Consider the following 8449-nt stretch of genomic DNA (forward strand, 5'->3'; position numbering starts at 1 on the left):
TAACCACCGACACTTAGAATTTTTTCGGCTCAGTAGAAATCAGTAACCAAGCGCATTTTTGAATTGGTTACTGATTTCTCCGTTCGAGTTGCGGCTGCGGTTGGCTTCAAATAGTGGTGGGGGCTTAATTATCGCCGAGGGGAGCATGTCCCGGTGGTGTGGCCGAGGATGGAGTGCCTTTTGAAGGGGGTGTTTCTGAATTTGGACCCTTTTTGAGTTGCATGGCCGGATGGGTGTGGTTTTGAAGGGTGTGTCTGTCTGGAGTGGCACCGGCGTTGGTGTGAGGCTGAGGGTGGGCGTTCGGTTCCTGGTTAGGGATAGGGAAAGGGTGAGACTTAGCTTTAGTGCTCGTGCCCCCGATTTTGGTAATGTTTGACGTCAATTTTCCAAGGAGGCGAATGCAAGGCTTCAGAGGGACTTTGAGTGTTCGGGGGCGGGGTAGCTCAGCCGGATTTGCCCCGGCGGTTCTGCGGACGGTGTTGACTTCGAGGGCGGACCGGCCCCCGTGTTCAGTCCGAATATCGTGCATTGTTAACGGCGGGAAGTGTTCCAAAAGGGAATGGGATTGAATGTGACTGCTGAAGCCGACTTTGAGACCTGTAACGCGGGTAGCTCAGCCGGATTTGACCCGGCGGTTCTGGCGACGGTCTCGCCTTCGAGGGGGGAGCGCCCCGCGTGTTCAGGCCGAATTTTGTGCATTTCCATCGGCGGGAAGAGGTCCAAACGGGAATGGGATTGAATGTGACTGCTGAAGCCGACATTGAGACCTCTAACGCGGGTAGCTCGGCAGGATTTGACCCGGCGGTTCTGCCGAAGGTCTCACCTTCGAGGGGGGAGCGTCCCGCGTGTTCAGGCCGAATATCGTGCATTGTTAACGGCGGGAAGTGTTCCAAACGGGAATGGGATTGAATGTGACTGCTGAAGCCGACATTGAGACCTCTAACGCGGGTAGCTCGGCCGGATTTGACCCGGCGGTTCTGGCGACGGTCTCGCCTTCGAGGGGGGAGCGTCCCGCGTGTTCAGGCCGAATTTTGTGCATTTCCATCGGCGGGAAGAGGTCCAAACGGGAATGGGATTGAATGTGACTGCTGAAGCCGACATTGAGACCTCTAACGCGGGTAGCTCGGCAGGATTTGACCCGGCGGTTCTGCCGAAGGTCTCACCTTCGAGGGGGGAGCGTCCCGCGTGTTCAGGCCGAATATCGTGCATTGTTAACGGCGGGAAGTGTTCCAAAAGGGAATGGGATTGAATGTGACTGCTGAAGCCGACATTGAGACCTCTAACGCGGGTAGCTCGGCCGGATTTGACCCGGCGGTTCTGGCGACGGTCTCGCCTTCGAGGGGGGAGCGTCCCGCGTGTTCAGGCCGAATTTTGTGCATTTCCATCGGCGGGAAGAGGTCCAAACGGGAATGGGATTGAATGTGACTGCTGAAGCCGACATTGAGACCTCTAACGCGGGTAGCTCGGCCGGATTTGACCCGGCGGTTCTGCCGAAGGTCTCACCTTCGAGGGGGGAGCGTCCCGCGTGTTCAGGCCGAGTTTTGTGCATTTCCATCGGCGGGAAGAGGTCCAAACGGGAATGGGATTGAATGTGACTGCTGAAGCCGACATTGAGACCTCTAACGCGGGTAGCTCGGCCGGATTTGACCCGGCGGTTCTGCCGAAGGTCTCACCTTCGAGGGGGGAGCGCCCACCGTGTACAGGCCGATTTTCATGCATTTCCAACCGTGGGAAGGGGTCCGAAAGGGGATGGGGGTGAACGTGACTGCTCAACCCGACTTTGAGACCTCTAACGCGGGTAGCTCAGCCGGATTTGACCCGGCGGTTCTGGCGACGGTCTCGCCTTCGAGGGGGGAGCGTCCCGCGTGTTCAGGCCGAATTTTGTGCATTTCCATCGGCGGGAAGAGGTCCAAACGGGAATGGGATTGAATGTGACTGCTGAAGCCGACATTGAGACCTCTAACGCGGGTAGCTCGGCCGGATTTGACCCGGCGGTTCTGCCGAAGGTCTCACCTTCGAGGGGGGAGCGTCCCGCGTGTTCAGGCCGAATTTTGTGCATTTCCATCGGCGGGAAGAGGTCCAAACGGGAATGGGATTGAATGTGACTGCTGAAGCCGACATTGAGACCTCTAACGCGGGTAGCTCGGCCGGATTTGACCCGGCGGTTCTGCCGAAGGTCTCACCTTCGAGGGGGGAGCGCCCACCGTGTACAGGCCGATTTTCATGCATTTCCAACCGTGGGAAGGGGTCCGAAAGGGGATGGGGGTGAACGTGACTGCTCAACCCGACTTTGAGACCTGTAACGCGGGTAGCTCAGCCGGATTTGACCCGGCGGTTCTGGCGACGGTCTCGCCTTCGAGGGGGGAGCGTCCCGCGTGTTCAGGCCGAATTTTGTGCATTTCCATCGGCGGGAAGAGGTCCAAACGGGAATGGGATTGAATGTGACTGCTGAAGCCGACATTGAGACCTCTAACGCGGGTAGCTCGGCCGGATTTGACCCGGCGGTTCTGCCGAAGGTCTCACCTTCGAGGGGGGAGCGTCCCGCGTGTTCAGGCCGAATTTTGTGCATTTCCATCGGCGGGAAGAGGTCCAAACGGGAATGGGATTGAATGTGACTGCTGAAGCCGACATTGAGACCTCTAACGCGGGTAGCTCGGCCGGATTTGACCCGGCGGTTCTGCCGAAGGTCTCACCTTCGAGGGGGGAGCGCCCACCGTGTACAGGCCGATTTTCATGCATTTCCAACCGTGGGAAGGGGTCCGAAAGGGGATGGGGGTGAACGTGACTGCTCAACCCGACTTTGAGACCTGTAACGCGGGTAGCTCAGCCGGATTTGACCCGGCGGTTCTGGCGACGGTCTCGCCTTCGAGGGGGGAGCGCCCCGCGTGTTCAGGCCGAATTTTGTGCATTTCCATCGGCGGGAAGAGGTCCAAACGGGAATGGGATTGAATGTGACTGCTGAAGCCGACATTGAGACCTCTAACGCGGGTAGCTCGGCAGGATTTGACCCGGCGGTTCTGCCGAAGGTCTCACCTTCGAGGGGGGAGCGCCCACCGTGTACAGGCCGATTTTCATGCATTTCCAACCGTGGGAAGGGGGCCGAAAGGGGATGGGGGTGAATGTGACTGCTCAACCCGACTTTGAGGCATCTAACCCGGGTAGCTCAGCCGGGTTTGACCCGGCGGTTCTGCCGACTGCCTCGCCTTCGAGGGGGGAGCGTCCCCCGTGTACAGGCCGATTTTCATGCATTTCGAACCGTGGGAAGTGGCCCAAAAGGGGATGGGGGTGAATGTGACTGCTCAACCCGACTTTGGCGCTTCCGAGCCGGGTAGCCCGGCCGGGTTTGACCCGGCGGTTCTGCCGTCGGTCTCGCCTTCGAGGGCGGAGCCTCCCCCGTGTACAGGCCGATTTTCATGCATTTGCAACGGTGGGAAGTTGCCCAAAAGTCGATGGGAGTGAATGTGACTGCTCAACCCGACTTTGAGACTTTTAAGCCGGGTAGCTCAGCCGGGTTTGACCCGGCGGTTCTGCCGACGGTCTCGCCTTCGAGGGGGGAGCCTCCCCCGTGTACAGGCCGATTTTCGTGCATTTCCAACGGTGGGAAGAGGTTCAAAAGGGGATGGGAGTGAATGTGACTGCTCAACCCGACTCTGAGGCTTCTAACCCGGGTAGCTCGGCCGGGTTTGATCCGGCGGTTCTGCCGACGGTCTCGTCTTCGAGGCCGGTGCCTCCCCCGTGTACAGGCCGATTTTCGTGCATTTCCAACGGTGGGAAGTGGTCCAAAAGGGAATGGGGGTGGACGTGTCTGCTCATACCGACTTTGAGACTTGTAAGCCGGGTAGCTCAGCCGGGTTTGACCCGGCGGTTCTGCCGACGGTCTCGCCTTCGAGGGGGGAGCCTCCCCCGTGTACAGGCCGATTTCCGTGCATTTCCAACGGTGGGAAGAGGTTCAAAAGGGGATGGGAGTGAATGTGACTGCTCAACCCGACTCTGAGGCTTCTAACCCGGGTAGCTCGGCCGGGTTTGATCCGGCGGTTCTGCCGACGGTCTCGTCTTCGAGGCCGGTGCCTCCCCCGTGTACAGGCCGATTTTCGTGCATTTCCAACGGTGGGAAGAGGTTCAAAAGGGGATGGGGGTGAATGCGACTGCTCAACCCGACTCTGAGGCTTCTAACCCGGGTAGCCCGGCCGGGTTTGACCCGGCGGTTCTGCCGTCGGTCTCGCCTTCGAGGGCGGAGCCTCCCCCGTGTACAGGCCGATTTTCATGCATTTGCAACGGTGGGAAGTTGCCCAAAAGTCGATGGGAGTGAATGTGACTGCTCAACCCGACTTTGAGACTTTTAAGCCGGGTAGCTCAGCCGGGTTTGACCCGGCGGTTCTGCCGACGGTCTCGCCTTCGAGGGGGGAGCCTCCCCCGTGTACAGGCCGATTTTCGTGCATTTCCAACGGTGGGAAGAGGTTCAAAAGGGGATGGGAGTGAATGTGACTGCTCAACCCGACTCTGAGGCTTCTAACCCGGGTAGCTCGGCCGGGTTTGATCCGGCGGTTCTGCCGACGGTCTCGTCTTCGAGGCCGGTGCCTCCCCCGTGTACAGGCCGATTTTCGTGCATTTCCAACGGTGGGAAGTGGTCCAAAAGGGAATGGGGGTGGACGTGTCTGCTCATACCGACTTTGAGACTTGTAAGCCGGGTAGCTCAGCCGGGTTTGTTCCGGCGGTTCTGCCGACGGTCTCGTCATCGAGGGGGGAGCCTCCCCCGTGTCCAGGCCGATTTTCATGCATTTCCAACCGTGGGAAGTGGTCCAAAAGGGAATGGGGGTGAATGTGACTGCTCATACCGACTTTGAGACTTTTAAGCCGGGTAGCTCAGCCGGGTTTGACCCGGCGGTTCTGCCGACGGTCTCGCCTTCGAGGGGGGAGCGTCCCCCGTGTTCAGGCCGAATTTTGTGCATTTCGAACCGTGGGAAGTTGCCCAAAAGTCGATGGGAGTGAATGTGACTGCTCAACCCGACTTTGAGACTTGTAAGCCGGGTAGCTCAGCCGGGTTTGACCCGGCGGTTCTGCCGACGGTCTCGTCTTCGAGGCGGGTGCCTCCCCCGTGTACAGGCCGATTTTCATGCATTTCGTACCGTGGGAAGCGGTCCAAAAGGGGATGGGAGTGAACGTGACTGCTCATACCGACTTTGGCGCTTCCGAGCCGGGTAGCTCAGCCGGGTTTGACCCGGCGGGTCTGCCGACGGTCTCGCCTTCGAGGGGGGAGCGTCCCCCGTGTTCAGGCCGAATCTTGTGCATTTCGAACCGTGGGAAGTTGCCCAAAAGTCGATGGGAGTGAATGTGACTGCTCAACCCGACTTTGAGACTTGTAAGCCGGGTAGCTCAGCCGGGTTTGACCCGGCGGTTCTGCCGACGGTCTCGTCTTCGAGGCGGATGCCACCCCCGTGTACAGGCCGATTTTCGTGCATTTCCAACCGTGGGAAGTGGTCTAAAAGTCGATGGGAGTGAACGTGACTGCTCAACCCGACTCTGAGGCTTCTAACCCGGGTAGCTCGGCCGGGTTTGACCCGGCGGTTCTGCCGACGGTCTCGTCTTCGAGGCGGGTGCCTCCCCCGTGTACAGGCCGATTTTCGTGCATTTCGAACCGTGGGAAGTGGTCTAAAAGTCGATGGGAGTGAACGTGACTGCTCAACCCGACTTTGAGACTTGTAAGCCGGGTAGCTCAGCCAGGTTTGACCCGGCGGTTCTGCCGACGGTCTCGCCTTCGAGGGCGGACCCTCCCCCGTGTACAGGCCGGTTTTCGTGCATTTCGAACCGTGGGAAGTGATCCAAAAGGGAATGGGGGTGAACGTGACTGCCCAACCCGGCTTTGAGACTTGTAAGCCGGGTAGCTCAGCCGGGTTGGACCCGGCGGTTCTGCCGACGGTCTCGACTTCGAGGCGGGTGCCTCCCCCGTGTACAGGCCGATTTTCATGCATTTGCAACGGTGGGAAGTTGCCCAAAAGTCGATGGGAGTGAATGTGACTGCTCAACCCGACTTCGAGACTTGTAAGCCGGGTAGCTCAGCCGGGTTTGACCCGGCGGTTCTGCCGACGGTCTCGCCTTCGAGGGGGGAGCCTCCCCCGTGTACAGGCCGATTTTCGTGCATTTCCAACGGTGGGAAGAGGTTCAAAAGGGGATGGGAGTGAATGTGACTGCTCAACCCGACTTTGGCGCTTCCGAGCCGGGTAGCTCAGCCGGGTTTGACCCGGCGGGTCTGCCGACGGTCTCGTCTTCGAGGCGGGTGCCTCCCCCGTATACAGGCCGATTTTCATGCATTTCGAACCGTGGGAAGTGGTCCAAAAGGGAATGGGGGTGGACGTGTCTGCTCATACCGACTTTGAGACTTGTAAGCCGGGTAGCTCAGCCGGGTTTGTTCCGGCGGTTCTGCCGACGGTCTCGTCTTCGAGGCGGGTGCCTCCCCCGTGTACAGGCCGATTTTCGTGCATTTCGAACCGTGGGAAGTGGTCCAAAAGGGGATGGGAGTGAATGTGACTGCTCAACCCGACTTTGGCGCTTCCGAGCCGGGTAGCTCAGCCGGGTTTGACCCGGCGGGTCTGCCGACGGTCTCGTCTTCGAGGCGGGTGCCTCCCCCGTATACAGGCCGATTTTCATGCATTTCGAACCGTGGGAAGTGGTCCAAAAGGGAATGGGGGTGGACGTGTCTGCTCATACCGACTTTGAGACTTGTAAGCCGGGTAGCTCAGCCGGGTTTGATCCTGCGGTTCTGCCGACGGTCTCGCCTTCGAGGGGGGAGCCTCCCCCGTGTTCAGTCCGATTTCCATGCATTTCCAACCGTGGGAAGTTGCCCAAAAGGGGATGGGAGTGAATGTGACTGCTCAACCCGACTTTGGCGCTTCCGAGCCGGTTAGCACAGCCGGGTTTGACCCGGCGGTTCTGCCGACAGTCTCCTCTTCGAGGCGGGTGCCTCCCCCGTGTACAGGCCGATTTCCGTGCATTTCGAACCGTGGGAAGTGGTCCAAACGTCGATGGGAGTGAATGTGACTGCTCAACCCGACTTTGGCGCTTCCGAGCCGGGTAGCTCAGCCGGGTTTGACCCGGCGGTTCTGCCGACGGTCTCGTCTTCGAGGCGGGTGCCTCCCCCGTGTACAGGCCGATTTTCATGCATTTGGAACCGTGGGAAGTGGTCCAAAAGGGAATGGGGGTGGACGTGACTGCTCATACCGACTTTGAGACTTGTAAGCCGGGTAGCTCGGCCGGGTTTGACCCGGCGGTTCTGCCGACGGTCTCGCCTTCGAGGGGGGAGCCTCCCCCGTGTTCAGTCCGATTTTCGTGCATTTCCCACGGTGGGAAATGGTATCTTTCATTACGGGGACAAGGGTCTGAAGCGGTGAAGTCAGTAACCGGCATAGTTAAGGAAAGGGTTCGAATTTTCTCAACAGTACGAAAAAAGTGAGCAGGGAAGCTAGAGAAGGTGTCAGTGAGTCCCAAACGAGTGAACCGCAAAACTTAGGGAAATGCCCGAAAGCGTTTTAAAGGGTGAAATCGGGAACGAGGAAATGATGGGAAAGTGCCTGAAAGTGCTAAATGAGTAAACAGAAAAACGAAGAAAAATGTTTGAAAAGAAGAAGTGAGTAACCAGGAAAACTTAGAAAAATGTTCAAAACGAAGAAATCAGTAACCAGGAAAACTTAGAAAAATGATCAAAAAGAAGAAATGAGTAACCAGGAAAACTTAGAAAAATGTTTAAAAAGAAGAAATCAGTAACCAGGAAAACTTAGGAAAATGTTTAAAAAGAAGAAATCAGTAACCAGAAAAACTGCGAAAAATGTTTAAAAAGAAGAAATGAGTAACCAGAAAAACTTAGAAAAATGTTTAAAAAGAAGAAATCAGTAACCAGGAAAACTTAGAAAAATGTTTAAAAAGAAGAAATCAGTAACCAGGAAAACTTAGAAAAATGTTTAAAAAGAAGAAATCAGTAACCAGGAAAACTTAGAAAAATGTTATAAAAGAAGAAGTGAGTAACCAGAAAAACTTAGAAAAATGTTTAAAAAGAAGAAATCAGTAACCAGAAAAACTGCGAAAAATGTTTAAAAAGAAGAAATCAGTAACCAGACAAACTGCGAAAAATGTTTAAAAAGAAGAAATCAGTAACCAGGAAAACTTAGAAAAATGTTTAAAAAGAAGAAGTGAGTAACCAGAAAAACTTAGAAAAATGTTTAAAAAGAAGAAATCAGTAACCAGAAAAACTTAGAAAAATGTTTAAAAAGAAGAAATCAGTAACCAGAAAAACTGCGAAAAATGTTTAAAAAGAAGAAATCAGTAACCAGGAAAACTTAGAAAAATGTTTAAAAAGAAGAAATCAGTAACCAGAAAAACTGCGAAAAATGTTTAAAAAGAAGAAATCAGTAACCAGGAAAACTTAGAAAAATGTTTAAAAAGAAGAAATCAGTAACCA

This window comes from Chiloscyllium punctatum, unplaced genomic scaffold (genome assembly GCF_047496795.1).
Source record: "Chiloscyllium punctatum isolate Juve2018m unplaced genomic scaffold, sChiPun1.3 scaffold_973, whole genome shotgun sequence".
Taxonomy (NCBI): domain Eukaryota; kingdom Metazoa; phylum Chordata; class Chondrichthyes; order Orectolobiformes; family Hemiscylliidae; genus Chiloscyllium; species Chiloscyllium punctatum.